The sequence below is a fragment of the Eulemur rufifrons genome, chromosome 25 (assembly GCF_041146395.1).
Source record: "Eulemur rufifrons isolate Redbay chromosome 25, OSU_ERuf_1, whole genome shotgun sequence".
NCBI classification, from domain to species: domain Eukaryota; kingdom Metazoa; phylum Chordata; class Mammalia; order Primates; family Lemuridae; genus Eulemur; species Eulemur rufifrons.
In genome coordinates, this window is record NC_091007.1 from 16,734,632 (window position 1) to 16,755,104 (window position 20,473).

The 20,473-nt window shown below is 42.0% G+C and overlaps 1 protein-coding gene and 1 non-coding gene across 6 annotated transcripts in view; both read left to right on the forward strand.

Annotated features, from left to right (window-relative positions):
* KIAA1217 (KIAA1217 ortholog) overlaps positions 1–20,473 on the forward strand; it is a 294,522-nt gene that overhangs the window by 167,105 nt on the left and 106,944 nt on the right. The gene's annotated exons all lie outside the window — the stretch shown is intronic.
* Positions 18,592–18,683, forward strand: LOC138375443 (small nucleolar RNA SNORD116). Its single transcript, XR_011231513.1, has one exon. It is a non-coding gene; the product is annotated as a small nucleolar RNA SNORD116 (small nucleolar RNA).

Consider the following 20,473-nt stretch of genomic DNA (forward strand, 5'->3'; position numbering starts at 1 on the left):
GTCACAGCGGGAGCTCGCAGCCTGCTATAAAAACCTCAGGAACATTCTGATCCCAGAATTGCCACCGCAGCTCTGTCATGGAATCAGCCAGAGACCCTGGGCAAAGCTCTTATCTTTTCCAGACTTCAATTTCCTCATCCGTAAGCTCCTGACACATTTCCCAAGAAATTTGAGAGGAAGATCGGCTTTATAGAAATGTTTCTGAATGACAGGATGTCTCCCAGCAATATTTTATCATTAGCAATAAAATTATTTTGTGTCCTTGATAAAATCCAGACAGCCATTCCTTTACCAAGGTAAAAACCAAAAGGAAAGTACCAGCAAGAAAGATTTCACCAAAAAGAAGGCAAACGTGGCCTAATGCTCTGAACTGTTGGTGTTCAGTTCCATTTCAGAATCAGTGGTTTCCAAAGGGTCACCTTAGGACGGTCCTTCACAGCCATGTGGCCATGGTCGTGAATAGTGGCCAGGTACCCTACCTTATTGGGGTAGACCAGGAAAAGTGGCCCCACTGAACAATTGGTTTGTCATGTTCTTAACAAAAGATAAGGAGATTGTTTCTGAATTTTTTGTTTGAGACCCTAAGTTTTAAATGAATGGTCCTTATATTTTTCAGCTGTTTGATTGATCTAGCTATACCTTGAACAAAAGATTTAATATTATTATTTCTTTTACACATTCACTTTGAGAGGTCATTTAGCATTATGATTACCAGCATAAACTCTGATCCAGAAACCACCTGGGATCACATCTCAATGCCATGTGTGATGTTGGTCAAGTTATCTAGCTACTCTTTGCCTCAATTTCCTCATCAGTAAATGGATATAAATGGTAGAACCTACTGCATAGTATTGTTGTGATGATTAAATTAGATAATCTATATTAATTGTTCAGTGTAACTAAACCGTAGTACTGAACCATAGTAAATACTACATAAATTGGGGATATTGTTATTATTAAGCACTTCATAAAACCACTTTGGGAAAATAAATCATGAGCTGTCAGCCCACCTTTAAAATGTATCTAGAATCTGAACACTTCTGATCTGCTCCACTCCTGGTCCACCCCCACCTCTTGCTAGGACTATTGCAGTAGCCTCCTAACCGGTTCCCCTGCTTTCCCTCTTGCTACCAGCAGTCTCCATGGAGCAGCCTGAGTGGTCGTTCCAACTCCTAAGTCACATCACACCAGCCCTCTGTTCATAAGCTGCATGGCCCATCATTTCTTACAGAACTAAAGGCAGAGTACATGCCCTTGCCTCCCTGCCGCCCTTTCCTCACCTCTCTGCTCCAGCTACTGGCATCTTGGCAATTCCTATGACAGCCTAGTTTATTGCCAGCAACCCTAAGGCCTTTGTACTTACTGTTCCTTTTGCCTGAAATATTCTTCTCCTAGACATCTATGGGAAGGTAGCTTCTCTTCCATTCGATCTTTATTCAAACATCATCTTATCTGAAGAAGGCTTTTCTGGGCACACTTTCTAAAATATCCTTTCCTTCCCTGTTAAGTTTATTCCTGACTTGCTTCATTCATTTATTGACACATGGCCTGTCTCTCCCCAGTTAGCATTAAAGGTCCATGAGAACAGCTCTCTTGTTCACCACTGTATTACAAGCTCCGAGTACAGTGCCTGCACATAGTAGATGCTCAATAAATATGTGTTGCATAAATTAATGAACTGGAGTGCATGATGGAGTAGTTTATATCAGACTTTCAAAGCTCTTTCACATGTATAGTCTGATTTAATCCCAGGAGGTAAGGATCACAGAGGGACAAAGTTCTTGCCCCTGCACCTATAAAGATTGGCCAGATCCCAAAGAGGGTTCTACTATTCCCAGACCTAAGCAGCCTGCCACGACTTTACCTTCATTCTTATGTCAAATACTGCTATTTTGTTATATTTGTTTTGTTTTGTTTTGGTTTTTTTTGTTTTTTTTGAGACAGAGTCTCACTCTGTTGCCTGGGCTAGAGTGCCGTGGCGTCAGCCTAGCTCACAGCAACCTCAAACTCCTGGGCTCAAGGGATCCTTCTGCCTCAGCCTCCCAAGTAGCTGGGACTACAGGTATGTGCCACCATGCCTGACTGATTTTTTCTATATATTTTTAGCTGCCCAGATCATTTCTTTCTATTTTTAGTAGAGATGGGGTCTCGCTCTTGCTCAGGCTGGTCTCGAACTCCTGACCTCAAACGATCCACGGGCCTTGGCCTCCCAGAGTGCTAGGATTACAGGCATGAGCCACCGTGCCTGGCCTGATTTTGTTATATTTGATAAGTGAGTTTCAATAAGTTAAATCACTTAATGTACTCTTACACAAACAACAACATGGACGAATCCCAAGATAATTATGATGGACGAAAGAAACCAGACCCATAGAGTATATATTGTATGATTTTGTGTATATAAAATTCTAAGAAATGCTAACAAATGTATAGTGACAGAAAGCAGGTTACTCGTTGCTCAAGGGACAGGGGGACGCATTACAAAGGGCCCAAGGGAACATTTTGGGGTAACACAGATGTTCATTATCTTCATTTAGTCATAGTTTCATAACTGTATGCATATATCAAAACTTGTGCACTTTAAAAATGTGTGATTTATTGCATATTATTTTGCTCAATAAAGATGTATTTTTTTAAAGAAAAATAATTTGCCCAAGGTCACATGGCATATTTCTGCGAACCCCGACTAGAGCCCGTGTCTGGATTCTTGGTGTGTTCTCCCGTGTCCAGCAGTGCCCGCCCAGTGGCTAACGACGCTCAGGTTTTTAGCAGTAACACCGCCCCATTTAGAATCACATTTATTTACGTATTCCTCTGAGCTGGGAGGAGAACTTTGATTTTACAGTTTGGGAGTGTTCTCTGTCACTTGTGTCAGGCTCTATCCCTTAAACGAAGTGAAAATCCAATAGCCAGCACTGATTGGCTGGTATGTGAGGAATTGCAGGTTAATAGAACTTTTATATGAGCAAATGGAGAGAATGAAAGGATTTGCCCAGGGTCACCTAGAGCAGCACTTTGGCACAGGAATTAGAGACAAGATAACCCTGCATTGGTTTTTCAGCATAAAAGCCCCATTTTCTTCCATTCTTTATTGGCAAGTTGTAACTCGTTTTTTTCAAAGTACCTAAAATACCTGTTTCTCTCAGTCCTTTGTGCATGTCTTTTTCTCTCTTGCGAAGGAGGCGTTCTAAATGCCCCCTGGCACGTACGGGACCTGCTATTACATACGTACATTCACCATGTACGAGGGCGCTGCCTATTAAAAACAATATTAATAAAACCCAAGTCAGCCAAGATAGCATAGTAAACTGTGCATGTCAGATTAAGGCTGAAATTCCAACTGTGGCGTTTAAATAGGCCACACTGAGCTTAATAAATTTGTTCCTGACAAAGCAATTGCTCTTCAGTTAATCAGTATTTTCCTATTCAGACAGACGCTTTTTTAATTTTTGGCTTTACTGCTGTGTGTTGCTGAGCACCTACTTAATACTCACTGACACGAAAGGATTCAAAGATGAGTCAGCCTCACTAACTCCCAAGCAGACAGGATAGAACAAATGTACAAGTGTTTTGCAATTACAAGGAAAGCATACTGTTTTTGAGATACTTGAGACGTGGGTTTTTTAAAAAAAAAAAACCAATTAATGGGTCTTTACCCTTTAGCTTTAATTTATTGGTTTATACCCTTTATCGCACTTATACTCCCAAGACTCTTGGTCAATTAATTTATAATTATGATTTTAAGTGCATTTTGATACTAACTGCTGCTTTACAGGATATGCTTGATGAATTCTTTCATAATATTAATATTACTCGCTGGTTTATCTGTTACGAGAAATTGTGTGTGTATTCATATATATGTGCATATTATATGTAGGTATCATACGTATATGAATATACACACATATACACTTTCTGAAACTGAGACATACTTTTCTATTATATTTGTCAGCATTACTGAGCAATCTGAGTTAGGCCTATCCTGGCAGAGAGAAAAGAAAACAATGGAAAATTAAAATTCCCGTGTGATTTTTTTTTTTTTTTTTTTTTTTTTTTTTTGCATTTGTGTCACGCCTGACATCTAAATGAACACAGTTTCCTCGGGTCTCGCTGTGAACATGGAAAATGTTTAGCTTTTCTTTGGGTTTTAGAGACTAGATATTATCGGTACCAAGTTGCTAATGGACATTCGATCCCTTTGACTCCAGCCAGGCAGCCCACAAAGATCAGAGACTTGTAAACGAAACACGCCTTATACAGCAAGAGCCATCGTTGCCAAGGGCGGGTTAGGGACACCTGCATAGGGACAACTGTAGCCGCATGGCCGGACGTATCACTGTGACCAAAAGTTGTTTGTATCGGCAGAATTCTACAAGAAAGATCCAAGGCGATTTTTATGTTTGTTATAATTTTCCATTAAGATTGAAACAATACCACAAAAATGTTTGGTCAAAAAAAAAAAAAAAAAGAAATCTGAATCTTCTAAAAATATTTCTGTTATTACTGGTGGCATCGAGCTGTGGCTCATCTGACTGGCTTGTCAGTGTGCAGCGGTCATTTGGGACTATTTCGAGACTGGGTGACCCCGTGTTTTAGCTTTAGCTCCACATGTTTTACTCAATCCCCTCCAGCTACCGTCCCATTGTAACCAAGTGACTAGAAAGGGTTTTCTGGAAGCACTAGCTCCATCCAGGTCCCCTCCTGTCACCTCTTGAACCCGTCTGTTCGGGCCATCAGTTCTGATGGAGGTCATGGCTGACTCCGCATGTTGATCGGTGCTCATTTCACTGGACTTCAGCATGTCCCATCCTTAAGACACACCTTTTCCTTGGCTTCCTGGACACTTCTTCCTCTCGGCTTTCTTAGGACCTCACTGGCTGCTCCTCTGGGGTCTCCTTGGTTGGTGGCTTCTCATGTTCTCATCCGTAGACATTAGCCTCTGCCCTGGACCTCAGCACCTCTCTCTACTCACGCTGTCGGTGACCTGGTCTAGTCCCATTGGTGCCAAATGTCAGCTACATGATGACGCCTCTGGCCCAGACGTCTCCTCTCAAGTCCAGATTAATATTAATAGTTCAAATCATCTACTTGACACCTCAACCTCAACAGGTCCAAAAATGAACTTCTAATTCCCCCCAGCAAAACCATCTCCTCCTGCAATCTTCACCATCTCGGTAAATTGCAACCCCATCAACAAAACCTTGCCATGATCTTAACTCCTCTTTTGATCTCATTTCATATCCAATCCGATAGGAAACGCTATTCATTCTACTTCCAGAATATATCCAGAAATATGCCCACTTCTCACCCTCCCTAGCCCTGACCCACCATAATCTCTCTCCTGGTTTATTGCTTTGGCTTCCCATGGTCTCTGGATTTTAGACCTTGTCCACCGCAGGCGGTTCTGAGCAAAGCAGCCCTGGGAACCATTCTCATCTCACCACCCCTCTGCTCATAATCCTGTCGGCTTCCCAGCTCAGTGGGGGGTACAAGGACATCTACGATCTGACCACCGGCTACTTGTCTGACCTCACCTCCTTCCATGAGCCATCTCTCTTATTTTCCTCCAAGCACAGTACTCTTGGCTGTTTCTGGAGCACATCGAGCATGTGTTGTGTTGTTTTGGTTTGGTTTTTGTTTTTTTGTTTTTTTTTGAGACAGAGTCTCACTCTGTTGCCTGGACTAGAGTGCCATGGCATCAGCCTAGCTCACAGCAACCTCAAAATCCTGGGCTCAAGGGATCCTCCTGCCTCAGCCTCCCAAGTAGCTGGCTCTACAGGCATGCCCACCATGCCCAGCTAATTTTTTCTATATATATTTTTAGCTGTCCATATAATTTCTTTCCATTTTTAGTTGAGACGGGGGTCTCGCTCTTGCTCAGGCTGGTCTCGAACTCTTGACCTCAAGCCATCCTCCCACCTCGGCCTCCCAGAGTGCTAGGATTACAGGCGTGAGCCACCGCACCCGGCCGAGCATGCTTTTGTCTCAAGAAAACTTGCTCTTCCCTTTGCCTGGATCCTTCTGCCCCCAGATATCTGCGAGGCTCTCTCCCACACTCCTCTCAAATACCTTCACATCGGCAGGATGTCCAGCTACTGTGAATAAAATAGCAATCCACCCACTCCCACCCCGCTGCTCTCCCTTCCCCACACCCTGTTTTATTTTTCTCCCTGTAACTTGGCACACCCTCCACCTACTTGCTATGAGTTTATGGTCTATCGTATATCCACAGAAGCTACGATCTCGATCTCTGAACTTCCTGTTGTAGCCCCAGCCTTTAGAAGACTATGTGGCACATGTAGGAACTCAAGATATACTTCTAGAGTAAATGAAATCCATCTTTGATCGCACCCATTCTGCTTAAGTGAGTGCAGCGCTGCTGCTCTGTAAATCTAAAACAGTCCTAAGTGTCATCAACAGTTCTCTATTCCTAAGGAATTTAAGGATGCAAATCATAGTGCAGTCTGCTTTGCTGTAGTTGCTCTTCCTTGCATAAGCACACTGTGTAGGTTGCATTATCCCGTCCGGTGGAAAAGGGACATAGACTATTATTCTCCCTTTTGTTATGCTTGTTACATAAGCATAATGTTTACATAGGAGCTAAACTGCTGTCACCGAAGGTAAAGCCAAGAGAATGGGCAGATGCCAGTGAGCGATGGCGGTTGGAGTTGAGTCTAGTCTCTCTAGGTTTCCTCTCCCCGGGGTAGGTGCTCACCTTGGCCAATGCATGTTATCATGGGAGTAGCCCACTGCAATGTCCTTAGGTGACAAAGCAGATAGAGGTACCTCCAGGGCTTATTGCTGCTTTTCCAGTGCTTTTAGTTGGAATGCCAACAGTTGTCATTTTGATCATGAGGCACGTGCGGGAGAAAGGGGTGAGAAAGAGAGAAAGGTGATCGGTGGTGGATCTGGAAGCAGGGTTTGTGTTTCACAGGCAGTGTTGGGGAGACCTGGGGACGTGGATCCGCGCAGGGACACTCTGTCCTTGCGGTCCCTCCCTCCCACCACTCCCAGAGCTGTTCAAATGGGGCCCTGTGTGCTTCAGCCACCTGCGGACATTTGTTCTTTATTGCGATCTTGTGGTTGGGAACAGAAGCTACTCTTAAAAGGCCGTTTGGACACTTCAAAGGGAAACGGAGAGGAGGAAGTAGCCATGTGTGATGTCTCTTAAATGTCTGAAGACAGAAAGTACTAGAGGGGAACAAAAGGGAAAGGTACAAGAAAAAGTCTTTGGGGGGCTTCTGAGGGCAGATTGGAAAATTAGGTTTGTCAAGCCCCCTGGAGATTTACATCATGGGGACAAGCCCACCCCCTGCCCCCCCCAAGCTGGCCATTCCTTAAAGTCCCTGCGTGCTGGGGGCTGGGTGGTTGGGGGGAATGTTGTAGCCTGGTCTCTTGTTACCTCCTTGCACTTGGACTTCCACTAGCAGCAACTCTCTTCTTTCCCACTTGCTCTTGGAGCAAGAAATGGCATTCAAAAATACCCCTTACAAAAATTAGATAAGTCTTACGAATGCTTTGTAAAAGCCCCCTTCTCTACCAGGACAAGTGCCACCAAATGGCCCAGATCTGAACACCTGGTCTCAAACCCCATTCTCCCTTCTCTGCACGTGCACACACTCTTGCAGACCCACACACATGACCGTGATCTGAGGACCCATCCCGAGCCTTAGAGAATCGGGGCCCTTTCCGCTGCCGGGTCCTCAGAAACAGTAGCTCCCTTGGGAACCCCTTTGCTCCTCTGGCCAGGGCTGAAGGAGGACATTCCATTTCTCCCACAGGAACAGGGCGTGTAGAGGGGCAGAGACAGAAGACACCCACAGAGCTGCCAGCGGCTCCACGCCCTCTGGCCTGGGCCTGAGGACACGGGAGGAGCGGTACTGGGAACAGCAGGCGAGACCAGGGAGGGGGAGGGGGAGGACAGCCAGGGACAAGCCTCAGAAGGGATGACCAGCCGGCCCGGCGCTCCGTCACCCCCGGCGTCAGGCTGGAGTCCGGCTGGATCTGTCTGAAAATGTCCCCAGGGCAGCTGTGACCTGTCATGGAAGAGGGAATTTTTATCACAGCCCCAGGAAGGGCTACTGAAAGCTCAGGGGAATCAGAGAGGGAACAAATAACAAAATAATTAGCGCATAATAGTAACAGGAAAATTTTAGAGCTTAAATTATAACAAAAGTAGTTCACCGCTATATAAAATGTGGGTGCGCTAAAATCGGCTCAGCATGACTCAGCGTTTGCTACTAGCAGAAAACCAGAAATAAAGCAGTCACATCCCGGCAGGAGTCGGGGACGCTCAGGTACCCGCCTCCAGAGCACTACTTTAAAAATAAAAATAAAAATAAAATAGCCTGTTGATGGAGTGGACAGCACACCAACTTGAGTGTCAAAAGGTGAAGAAGGTTCTATTCCTGGGTTTGATGCTGGCATCTGGAAAACACCCCTAGTCTTTCTGTGTCACACACACAAGCCTGACAGAGGCTCATATGCCATGTGTCTAACTATTCCTAAAGGCCAAAACCAAGCTAACTAATAAGCTAAGTTCTATCCTATTTTGATGACTGTACCATCATAGTGACCTAGAAAGCCAGGTTTTATTTTTTATTTTATATTTTTAGAGAGACAGGGTCTTGCTACATTGCCCAGGCTGGTCTGGAACTCCTGGCCTCAAGGGATCCTCCTGCCTCGGCCTCCCAAAGTGCTGGGATTACAGGTGTGAGCCACCGCGCCCGGCCCAGATTTGAGTTTAGAATTCTCTGGTCCCTCAGAGTTCTGTGCTGGATCATGTGGTCAAGAGGTGTCCCCTCCCCCATCCCGGCCTGCAGCAGCTGTCCTCCTTCCTCTTCCTCCTTCCAGCTCCCTTCCAAACAGCAAGGGGGTCTCAGGCACATACAAGTGATGTCCCCAACCTGCATAGTGGGCAGGCTCACCCCACGCGCCCTGCAGACAGTTTTGGTCACCCCAGAATATCAGCGGTGCATATGCCAATGTCAGGTGAGGGATGGGGGGGTCCCTTTCCCAGACTCCCTCCTCCATTGCACACTTTGACCCTTATCCCATCGGACGCACACACGGAAGCCCTGCACCTCCATCACGTCCAATCACAAGGATCTGGGCAAGCCGACCATTCCTGCGAAATCCTGCATTTTATGCTTCAGCTTATTTTATGTTTTCAGGTCACGTGGGAGGTACACCGAGTCTATTTTTTTTTTTAAGAGCTCCAAAATGAAGGCCAGCGAGATATGAATTTCCCCAAACTGCCCACACACTCTTTCTCACCATCCTCTGGAAAAAACTCTGAACCTCCCCCTCAGACACCTAAGAAGAAGCTGAGAAAAATCCACCCAGAAGAGGAGCAGATGCTCAGAGCATGCCTCACCCTCCCTGGCCGGCCAGCTTTCCAACTCTACCGCCTTCTTCTGTGGGTCTGGGGATTGAGAAAGTGAGGAGTGACATTGGAGTGTCCCTGCATAGCTCCCAGTGGCTGCCTGTGACCAGCGTCACCCTTTGATTGAGACACCCCCTTCTCAGGGCCCGGTGACATAAATGGGTGTACCCCTAAGCCTACGGGTGGCAAAGGCCAGCCGTTCACAGACTGATGGTAATTGTTTCCCCAAAACATTTCCCTGAGCTGCTGGAGAGGGGATGACTGTCATGAGAGTCACAGACAGAAAGGACTCGCGTTGCTGGGGACAGGGACCCCTGCAGAGGGCTGGGCGTTGAGCCGCAGTAGAGAGGAAGGATGCCAAGGTGTGGCGTCTAGGTGTGAGAGTGAGAAAAAGGACGAGGTGGGAAGAGATGGTGCCACAGGGCAAGGTTCTGTGGGGTCTAAGCATCCCACACTTTTGCTACTTTCAAAAAATGAGCCTGAAAAAGTAGGTGTCTGTCCTGGGAAATGGAATCCCACAGGTGCAAGCCTGCTGACAGCTGTTTCCAATATTTGCTGTCAACAGGTGGCTTTATTTTTTCGTCATGAGCATGACTTAATGGAATGAAAGTATAAAGAAGCATGCGTCTTCTCCTTTACCCTGCAGGTTTCCTCTAGAAATTCTTAGGGATCCTGAGTTTTGTTTACCAGAGTAGGAAAGTTCGTCATGTTGACACTTCCCAATGTCTTTCTCCCCCAACTTGGGGACCAAACAGGTTGTATCTTTTCAAGCAGAGTATTTTTTCCCAGTAGAAGAAAATAAGAGAAATCCTAAATAATAAAATTCATAACACTACGTATTGGTGGTTTAAAAAAAAAAACTACATGTAAATTATATAAAAACTAGCGTTTCATACTGAAAACTTTTCTAAAGATATATTTACTCATCTGTATTAATTACTGGTTATCACTGTGTGAAGTACTAATACTTAAGCAGAGAAGAAACATGTTAGGTTAACTCACACGGTTTTTCCCTAATGTCCATAATCTCTGTGCCTAAAGGTCCTAGTCGGTGTGACCGAAGAAAATGCAGGCTGTATAAATCTCCTGGGGGAGTGATTACAACCTTTTTATAAATTACAGCCAGAGTCTTTCCGATTCTTTGGAAACATGAATTGGAAACTGTAAAAGTTGTGCTTTTCATATCCTTAAAAGGCCATGATTATTGTACTTTTGGATTTTTGCTTTTATCTTTAAGAAAATCTCATTCTTCCCTTTGTGGTCTTCACTCTTTGCTTTCTGATAGAATTTCTACACCCACTCTTATCACAAACCAAGGGAAACTTCCAAATTCCTGTTAACTGTGTTCAGGTTAGAGCTCCCGAGTCAGATCTGGTGCTCTGTGAAAGCAGCACTATTAAGACAGTACTATTTTGTCATTTTTTTTAAAAAAAATTATTTTTAACTATTATGGGTACATAATAGTTGTATATCTTTATAGGGTACATGTGATGTTTTGATACAGGCCTACAATGTGAATTAATTAAACTGGGGTGTCTATCACCGCAGGTATTTATCATTTCTTTGTGTTAGGAACATTCCAATTCTACTCTTTTAGTTATTTGAAAGTATATCCTAACTTATTGTTGATTATAGTCCCTTTGTTGTGCTATCAAATATTGTTCATTCTGTCTAAGTACCTGACTATATATTTGTACCCATGAGCCACCCCACTTTATTGCCCCCTCCCTAGTACTTTTGCCAGCCTCTGGTACCCATCATTCTACTCTCTCTCTCCATGACATCAATTGTTTTTAACATTTAGCTCCTGCATATGAGTGAGAACATGTGAGATTTGTCTTTCTGTGCCTGCCTTATTTCACTTAACATAATTTTATCCATTTCCATCCATGTTATTGCAAATGGCAGGATTTCATTTTTTGTGGCTACATAATACTCCAGTATAAACATGTACCACAGTTTCTTTACCCATTCATCCATTGATGGACACTTAGGTTGATTCCTTATCTTGGCTATTGTGAATAGTGCTGCAGTTAACATGTCAGTGTAGATATCTTTTCAGTATACTGAATTCTCTTCTTTTGCATATATACCCAGCAGTGGGATTTCTGGATCATAGGGTAGTTCCATTTTTAGTTTTTTGAGGAACCTCCATACTGTTCCCCATAGTGGTTGCACTAATTTACATTCCCACCAACAGTATTCAAGGGTTCCCCTTTCTCCACATCCTCATTGGCATTTCTTACTTTTTTGATAAAAGCCATTTTAACTGGGGTGAGATGATAACTCATCGTAGTTTTGATTTGCATTTCTCCAATGACTAATGATATTGAACATTTTTTAAAATATGCCTGTTGGCCATTCGTATGTCTTCTTTTTAGAAATGTCTATTCAGATCTTCGCCCATTTTTTAATTGGATTATTTGATTTTTTTTTCCTGGTGAGTTGTTAGAGCTCCTTATATATTCCAGTTATTAATACCTTGTCAGATGGGTAATTTGCAAATACTTTCTCCTGTTCTGTGGATTGTCTTTTCACTTTGTCGATTGTTGCCGTTGCTGTGCAGAAGCTTTTTAGCTTGGTGTGATCCCATTTGTCCAATTTTGCTTTGGTTGCCTGTGCTTTGAGGGTGTTAGGTCAAGAAGCCCTTGCCCAGACCAATGTCATAAAGCATTTCCCCAATGTTTCTTTTAGTAGTTTCATAGTTTTAGGCCTGAGATTTAAGTTTTTAATCCATTTTGATTTGACTTTTATATATGGCAAGAGATAAGCGTCTAGTGTCATTCTTGTGCATGTGGATGTCCAGTTTTCCCAGCACCATTTACTGAAGAGACTGTCCTTGCCCCACTATATGTTCTTGGCACCTTTGTCGAAGATAAGTTCACTATAGATGTGTGGATTTATTTCTGGATTCTCTGTTTTGTTTCCTTGGTCTATATGTGTCTTTTTTAATGCCGGTACCATGTCATTCTTTTTTAAAAAAATGATTTTTCTTTAAATTTTTGAATGGAAAAAGTATAGAAAACATGACAATATAATAGATGTTATTGAAATTAAACAAATGTTAGCATCTGTTTGACATCTGAGAGGCAGCATAGCATAATAGTTAAAATGATTAGCTAGATTTGTCACATAACTTACTGATCTTTGCCTCAGTGTTCCTCATCTGTGAAATGGGGATAATAGTAGCAACCTCATAGAGAAGATTAAGTGAGTTAATATTTGGAAAGGGTTTAGATCACTACCTGGCACACATCAAGCGCTATATACATTTTTGTCAAATTTTAAAAAGAAAAACATGTTTCCAAAATTGGTTCTGCCCTCTTACATTGTTAAAGAAGTAAAATGTTGGCCTGGCATGGTGGCTCATGCCTGTAATCCTAGTACTTTGAGAGACTGAGGTGGAAGGATGGCTTGAGCCCAGGAGTTCAAGACCAGCCTGGGCAACATAGCAAGACCAAGTCTCTACAAAAAGGTAAATTTGAAAAAATAACTGGGCATGTGCCTATAGTCCTAGCTACCTGGGAGGCTGAGGCAGGAGGATGGCTTGAGCCCAGGAGTTCAAGGCTGCAGTGAGCTATGATCATGCCACTGTACCCCATTCTGGGCGACAGTGCAAAACCCTGCCTCTTACAAAAAGAATTAAATGTTGAAAGTTTCCATGCTCGCTCAACATTAAGTTTTTGAGATTTATCCATGTTGGTAGATATGGTTCTATTTCAATTATTGTAACTGCTGTTTACTATCCCATTATACAAATAAACCACTGGCAATAAATCAATAAGAAATTGTGTTACAATAAGCATCCAGAACAAGTGCTCACATGTGAGGTTTTCTCTGTGATGGACACCAGGTATGGGATGCAAATCTTTAACTTTTTCAGGTGTCTCATGGTAATTGGGCAAATTTACACTCTTACCAGAAATGAATAACAGGCTTCCTTCGCCCACATCCTCGCCAATACATAAGGCTGTTAGATCTACTGACTTTTGCCTATGTGATGGGTATAAAATAGTGTGTTGCTGTTTTCATTTTTATTTCCATAATTATTAATGAGCATTTTTATGTTTTTTGGCCACTAGGATTCTTTCTCTTTGAATTGCCTATTTATATTCATTTTTGGATATCTATTATTGCCCATTTTCTACGTTGCTATTTTCTTACTGCTTTATAAGGGTTCTTAAATTATTCTCCATACTAATCCTTAGTAGAGCATGTGAGTTGTAAATATCTTCTCTCATTCTATGGTTTGTCTTCTTTACTTTGCAATGTTTTTTGTGGTACAAAATAATCATTTTAATGTAGTATGATTAAGCAATATTGGCAAATATTGAGGTTTATGATCTTTTTTTCTTTTAGAAAGAGGGGAGGGGAGATAAAGTGGAGATGATTAATGGGTACAAAAATATAGTTAGGTAGGTAGATAGAATGAATAATATTTGATAGCACAACAAAATGACTATAATCAACAATAACTAAAAGAGTGGAATTGGAATGTTCCTAACACAAAGAAATGACAAACGCCTGAGGGGATAGATACTCCAATTACCCTGATTTGATTAATATACATTGATGCCTTTATCAAAACATCACATGGACCCTATAAAGATACACAACTATTATGCACCCATAATAATTAAATTTTTTTTTTTTTTTTTTTTTTTTTTTTTTTTTTTTTTTTTTGAGACAGAGTCTCACTCTGTTGCCCAGGCTAGAGTGAGTGCCGTGGCGTCAGCCTAGCTCACAGCAACCTCAAACTCCTGAGCTCAAGCGATCCTCCTGTCTCAGCCTCCCGAGTAGCTGGGACTACAGGCATGCGCCACCATGCCCGGCTAATTTTTTCTATATATATTTTTAGCTGTCCATATAATTTCTTTCTATTTTTAGTAGAGGTGGGGTCTCGCTCTTGCTCAGGCTGGTCTCGAACTCCTGAGCTCAAACGATCCGCCCACCTCGGCCTCCCAGAGTGCTAGGATTACAGGCGTGAGCCACCGCGCCCAGCCATAATTAAAAATTTTTAAAAATATTTCCCTATGCCAGTATACTGGGAGAAAACACCATGTGTTTTGTTTTGAAGATTCATAATTGAGCTGCTTGTGTATAAGTCTTTAGTCCATCAGGAATTGATTTTACTTATGGTATAGGAAAGGGATATATTTTTTTATTTTTTCCATACAGAGAACCAATTTTCTGATGCTATTTATTGAATAGTCATTTCTCCATGGATTTGTATGGCCACGTCTCATATATCAAGCTCTCATAAAACCTGTGTCTTTTGCTGGGGTCTCTGTGTTATTCCATGCTCTTACTTGTTCTATCCCTGTGCCAAACCACACTGTTTTAATAGTGCCGATATCTGGCAGACCAAGCGTGCCTCTTACTATTGTGGCTTGAAGTTGTCAGATTATTTTTATAAATGGTATATTTTTATTAAACCACATTCTCTGACTTCTATCTAGTATTTGAGGTTACTGTTGATCCTATATATTGATCTTGTACTATTCAGTAATATTGAATAGTTCTAATAAGGAGTTGGTAGATTTCCTTAGGTTCTCTGTTTTATCATCTATAGCAAGTACCATCTTGGTTATCCCTTTTTAATCCATATACCTTTGAATTCTCTTTCTTATGTTAACCATGTTAGTGAGTTCTTCAGATGCGGTGGTAGCAAAAATTCTGAATTTAAAGATGATACTTCTAACATTTCAGCATTAAGCCTTATGCTTGTTTGAGGTTTTTGATGGCTATCTTTCATCAAGTTAAGAAAGTTCTCTTTAATTCTTAAATTATTGGTTTTTTAAAAAATTATGAATGTATGTTGGATATTTCTTAACATTTACCTGACTCTATTAAATTAGTGTATAGTTTTTCTACTTATTTAGATTGCAGGAATTATTAGGACTAGACTTTCTAAGATTAAACTATCCTTACATTCTTGAGATAAACTCTCTTTGGTCATGATGTGTTTTTTCTTACATTGCTATATCTGCTTTGCTAATATTTTATTTAGGGGTTTGCGTTTAAATTTAAAGTTCCTTCTTATACTATTTGTCTAATGTCCAGGTTAATACTAGCCTTATAAAATGAATTGATATTGCAATATTTAATTTAACCTACAGTTTACCTTACATATAAGAGAAGTCAGTTAACAGTTGTAGTATACCCATAATTAGAATAGTGTTTCTCACGGCATTTTCTTATAATTATTTTCTGCCCTAATTGTTGAGTAACCTTTAAGATTAAAATATGGACTTGGTTGATGTTGATACAAATTCTGTTGTGACTTTGCATTGTAGCTTCTTCATGGACGCGTCTCTAAATATCCATGTAAAAAAGCAGTAAGTCTCACTGGGAATGAACAGGGTTGCAACACTGGAAATCAGCATCTAGACAGTCACATCTTTAACACAGCCTGAATTCCAGAATTTATCCACCCATTCTTTGAGACTTTTTTTTAGAGGAATGCCTTGGGCTGCTCATTTCAATGATATTATCATTTCACTTGAATCCCAACTGTATAGGTTAGTCTAGAACAAGATTAAGTTAAGGGGTTGAGCCCCAAGACTTGGCACTGACAATGAATGCCTCCTAACAGGATCTGTGTCCCGTGACTGCTGTCTGTCAGGTGGGGCAAGACTCTATCATATTTAACTTCCTACAAAATTTTATTTTTTAACATATTCTTCCATGATGCTAACATAGGTTGCCCCACAATCCTGACTCTTTAAAGCACACTCTAAATTAGAAGTTGGCTTAAAATTGCCATAGCCTAGAGTTTCTTGGTCCTTCGTAAAAGCTCCTTGAGAAATTTATGAAGTCTTATATTGTCTTTAAATGTCAGGTCTTTGAGCGAAATAAGAAAATAACTGATTGATATGATCCTTCTTGGATGCCGCAGAAGTTTGATGTTTACCCAACTCAAGATAAAGACAGTGAACTCTAAGGGTAAATTTATTCCAAAAATAAAGGGCATTCAGACTTTCCATGGAGAATAAATTTTCTGTTATCTTTTTCTTCTTTGTAAGGCGGCTGTCATCATTCTTCTTTGTCACCTACTTGAAAAGCTGTCCCCTAGGAAGAGACTGAGCTGCATGAGGTCCTCCCTGGGATGGGAGAAGTTACTGACATCGGTGGGCACGCTGGAGCCATTGAAGGACACACACAGCCTTGTTCACATTGCTGCTGTGTTTCAGACAAAATGTCAGCTGGTGTTAGGTAGGAAGTGCTGACTTCTAAAGAATAGTGTCATTTATGGAACCACTGTGGGGGTTAGAACACAGAGGGAGATCAGAAAACACCTCCAAGAAGAAAGGGATTGTGACTCTTTTGACTGCCTTTGTACCCTCCTCCCCGACCCCAGTTCCTGGTACAAGATGGGGGCTTGTCTAGTGAATGAACGAAGCCATTTCTACAGGTATCTCTAATTTTACAGGTATCTCTAAGGTACCTGTAAGTACATTACACTCTTTTTGGTTTTAAATCATAAGACTCTTGAATATAGTCTCTGAAGCTTCAGAGACTATATTTACTGCATTAACTATACTGGAATCTTCTGCTGATCTTAAATGCCAATGTCTTCCTCATTTCAGATGCCAATTTACATTCTTCCAACTCTACTGAAAGTTTTTATTTGAGCCCCCTCCCTTGGCTTACCTCTTCCGGCTCAAAAAATTACCCAAGTAGGATTCCTATTTGGCCAGTCTTTTTAGATGGGTGGAAATTATCTTTGAAGATGATCAAACCAAAGCATGCTTATTTTAGAAAATTATAAAGAAGTTTGGGTGAACTTACCACGCAAAGACTGCCACACGTTAACATTTTGGTGTATTCGTGAAACCAAGTTTCAGCTGCTTCTGAATAAATACTCACTTTCATATCTAATCTTATGTTCCTGACTGTGTATCCTTGTTCTTAAGAGGCTCCTCGAAATTGTGTAGGTTTCAGGGCCCACAATGCCTGGATCCATCACGTCATCAAGGTGATTAACAGATTTTTATAAATCTAGTGCCTTCCTGTTTTGTAATATACTTTGTCACTTAACGAAATACATATTTTTCCACTTTGCCACATTCTTTTATAATTCCTTTTAATTAAAGTTTGGTGTTCCAATAAATAGATTAGTTAAAGGAATTGACTTATTAAATTAATCCCCTATTTTGAACATTCCCCATCCACTCCTGGTTCCCCAACATTATTCTTACAAATGATGCTTCATTGAGCATCCTGGTAAGAACATCTTTGTGCCTAAATATGTAAAAGTTGAATTAACTGCCTCAAACCTTATGTGTCTTTTGGGGGCTTTTGACACCTTGACAGATAGCCTTCCAGAGAAGTGGTATCCATTTAGTTTCCCTACAATGATATGTGAAAGCACCCATTTTCCCAATCCTTTTCAACACCGTTTATTTTACTGTAAAAACCTTTGCCAATTTCATTAGTGTAAAATATTATTTTAGTTATAAGTTTTCTTAAGTTGAAAACTTATTTCCCATCAGAAAGTACTACAGGGCTGTTTGTATATTTAAGGCGTTAGCCATTGGCCATTGGTAAAGCATCTTGTGATCTGCATGATCTCAAATGGGATCTGGAGAAACGGAGGGATTTAGTTCATTCGGGATTGTCACCGTCATGTGCCTGCAGAAGGTGCCCTTTAGGGGAAATTGTATTGCCATTCCAGAGGGCAAGCACACATCGTATTAACTTGGCACACTGGAGGGAGAATTTACTTCATTTTGATTAAAGATGTTTGAACATCTACTAGGTGCTTATCACTCTACTACACATTCTCACCTGATGAGAGAAACTGACATGTATGTAGCAAACCGTACTGCAGAATTAAAGGCTGTGCTTGCAGTTTCAACAAAGCACAGTGTGAGCACGTAGGTAAGGTAAGTGAATTCCTCTGCTTTTAATGGAAAAGCGATGGTGCAGCGGCTGGGGCAGACGGTTCCGAGGAGGTCCGTCTGCAATTGAAGCAAAGCAGTAGCGTGCAGGCCAGCAGTGCAGCATAGGTGTGAGTGTGCACGGTGACATGTCCTCTGTCACTGTGGTGCCCCAGGAAGGTGGGAGGATTTAGAAAACTAAGGCAGGAACAGGAGGTTGAGGTCACATTGTGAATATCCTTGGATACCCTATGAAGATAAAGATACTGTAGAAGATGTCCTAGCTTCTGGAACTGATTCTGAGATTCGAAAGATAATGATCCATTGCCGAGGCATCCCCCATAAAAACATGCCTTGGAAAATCTGAACAAAATGCGTAAAAACTCACTACCATCATTCAAAAAGAGAAAAAGAAACATAATAAAGATCTGTAGGCATAAGTAGGACCCTCCAAATGCACCTTGCTTTTTTTTTTTTTTTTTTTTTGTAAAATGTGGCTAAGAGTTCTTGGTTCAAATCCACATTGCTTTTGCAGACTCACTGAGGCGAGAGAACTCCTCGATATTCAGGCTGTTCAGGAAAACTCCACGCGTTGCGAGTTCATTTCAACACTGTCCAGCTTTCAGAGCTCTGTAGTTGCCCCCCAATCCCACCCCCAGCCCCCAGCATGTCGATTTTTTCTTGCCATGTGTCGGAATTTCCTTCAGTTGAGGTACAGACAGGAACTTTTTGTCCCAGCATGCTTCCACATCTTAAAAGCATGGGGACAGCTCAGGTCGTCCTGAGTGAATGGAAAAAGCTTTAGTAAATGCAGAATTTCAGCCACAGTTGCTTCAAGGGAGAGAGTGTGGGTTCCGGAATTGACAGAAGAGGACATACGTCTTAGTTACTAGCTGTAACTTTTAGGCAAGTTATTTGGACTTTTTGAGCATCTACTTTTTATCTGTAAAACGAGGTCCTAATACCAACCCGACAAGAGCTGTGCTGCTGAGATGAAATACACGCACACGGTCTCTGACATACAACAGGCATCCTATAAATGCATTTCTCTCGTCCTCATCCCTTCGTTTATGATGCAAAGCCCCCGACGTCTTCTGTGAGTCTGGGGCAGCCAGCAGCAACTCGGAGCGAGGGAGCGTGGGCCAGGACACGCGGAATCTCTAAAAACCATGTGGCTTTAGTTCATCACAATGCCAATAAAACGCCATCGTCTGTTAAGAGAATTTTTTCCGAGTTTAAGCATTTCTAAATGCCTTTCCTGGATCGAGAAAACAAACGGTGGAAAAGTCAAGCGTCAAAAGACCGTTCTCTGTGTGTGAAGGCATCGTTCCCATCCCGTCCAGATTTCCATGCTCTGCGACTGGACTTGTGTACCCAGCTGCCAGCTGCACCAGCCAGACCCCGACGTAACTGGAGTTTGGGCCCAATTCTTTTCCCCCACTCCAGAGCCCGCACATTCTATTTCAGGCACACGCACGTACCGAATGCAGATGTCAGATGAAAACCAGGCCCTTGGGGACAGCAATGTAGGCTGTGATACTTAACCGTAGGGAGGCCGCAAGTGGCCTGTCTGCAGTGGCCTCGCCCAGGCATCGCTGGAGCCCAGACCTCAAGAGTGGTTTTGGCCTTTTGGTATAGCATCAGCAATCACATGGGACAGTCACCACCCCTCCCGTTTGGGGCCAGAACATTGCATGATCTGTGATCAGACAGGCTCTGAAGGTTTTCTCTGGACAGCTAGCTCCCTGCAGAAGCTGAGGGTCAGAACCGGGCCCCATGGAGAGGGAAATGGGACCGCTTGTGCCCAACACAAAGGGACTATTCTGGTCAAGGAAACAGCTGCTTCAGAATGTAGTTCTAACGTGTATACAAACCAGGGGTGAGGTTACTGGGCTGTTTACTTCATCCAGCAAAAGCTATTACCGCTCAGTAGACCCCTCAAATGAGACATTCCTTTTGGATGACTAATAAATAATTTATACATTCATTCAACAAATATTTATTGAGAACCTACTATGTAACGGGTGCTATCATAGGTACTAAGGATAACAGTGGCAAACAACAACAAAAATTTTTTAAAAAATCCCTGAGCTCATGAACCTTAGATTTTAGTGAGATAATAAGCAATATCAAGAATTAAAATATGAATTATAACATATAGTGAAATGCCAAGGAACAGAAATAAAGCAAGGACACGTGCTGAAAG